Source organism: Corvus brachyrhynchos, unplaced genomic scaffold (genome assembly GCF_000691975.1).
Source record: "Corvus brachyrhynchos isolate BGI_N302 unplaced genomic scaffold, ASM69197v1 scaffold4, whole genome shotgun sequence".
In the NCBI taxonomy this organism is placed as follows: domain Eukaryota; kingdom Metazoa; phylum Chordata; class Aves; order Passeriformes; family Corvidae; genus Corvus; species Corvus brachyrhynchos.
The window spans coordinates 8,080,874-8,082,244 of NW_008237878.1; the positions used below are offsets into that span (position 1 = coordinate 8,080,874).

The 1,371-nt window shown below is 42.7% G+C and overlaps 1 protein-coding gene across 1 annotated transcript in view; it reads left to right on the forward strand.

Annotated features, from left to right (window-relative positions):
* Window positions 1-1,371, forward strand: part of SETD5 (SET domain containing 5) — a 40,782-nt gene that overhangs the window by 9,834 nt on the left and 29,577 nt on the right. The gene's annotated exons all lie outside the window — the stretch shown is intronic.

Consider the following 1,371-nt stretch of genomic DNA (forward strand, 5'->3'; position numbering starts at 1 on the left):
CATTCCTGCACAGTTCAGGCTTTTCTGGGCCTTCCTTGTCCAGGAGAATGGAGATAGGTGTATCTGAAAGGGTGGGCTGCAGAAGAGAAGTGGGGCACTTCTTCTGTAGAAAGGGACCAAAGTCAGAAACCTGAATATCAGGTGTATGTTTGTGCTTGAATCATTCTTGTTTATATCAACTGACTCAGTGAAGTTCATGTGCTCCCTCCCACCTTTCCCTCTGCTTTCACTTCAGGCAGAGCACAGATCTTGCCAGTAAGGGAGAGTGCAGAAGGAGGACTTTGGACCAAACTTTCTTCCATTCTTGCCTCTGGTTCTGCAATAAATAAGATCTCTTGGGGGGGGTTGGGGAGAAACACTTCCTGCTGGCTATGTGAGTAGCCTTTTTAAAGAGAGAAGCTGAGGAAACACAGAGAAGAAAAAGTTTTCCTCCTCTAGAAATCTTAGTGTTTTTTGAGACTAAATGTAACCAATTCTGTCTGCTTCACATGGCTTTTAGGAAAAGTCCTGAAACAAGTAATAAAACACATGCTGTTTCTTCATGTGTGTACAGCAGGACACAAGACTATAAAAGATACCATGCATAAATGTGCTTGTTCTTTTCATGCTCTCTCAGCCTCTCCCATCTCAGTACAGACATAGGTTTTCCCATAGGAAAATGTGGCTAGCATTCCAAATCAGAAGACTCCAAAGGTGATACATCCCAAAGAAACAAAAAGGTAGAAACTTGGAAAACTTCACAGTGAGCTGCAGTTACTGTAAACAAGCTGTTGGTAGGTCCTATCATTGCACATGCTGGGAAGGTATCAAGGGACTTTGCGGTTTCATGGTTTCTCTTGGACACTGAGGAAAGACCAGGTGGCTGTCCTGGGTTGCTGCTTATCAGCTCCTATGTCCGGTTATCTCTGTTCAGGAGGTGGCTGTGGAGTGTTGTGAGGAGGGCACCTGCATAGGTGTGGAGCACATGCTCTCATGCACTGCATTCTACTTTTGTTTCACTCATTTGTCTCATCTTTGGCAAGCAAACTGAGAAGGCTTCTTGGTTTGCATCAGTTGTCTCTTAACTAGGTATCATTATTGAACATAAAAATAGCTTTTCTGTGAGATAAGGGAAAATAGGTACTTTGAGCTAGAAAAAAGTCAGGAGGCTGTGCTAATATGCAGTTGGCAGCTGTGTAGAAGTGTTGTCGCTGCTTTCTTTGGCCATGAAGATTCTGGAGACAGGAGAAAGGAATAAAAATAATGTTTTATATGCCCTGCATACTCATATATATACCTGCATAACAGTTGAGAGAGTTGTTTGACTTAGGTCAACAGTGATGCAAGTATATACTTAAAAGAGATTGAGATGTGCCCTAAAAGCTTTCTCAG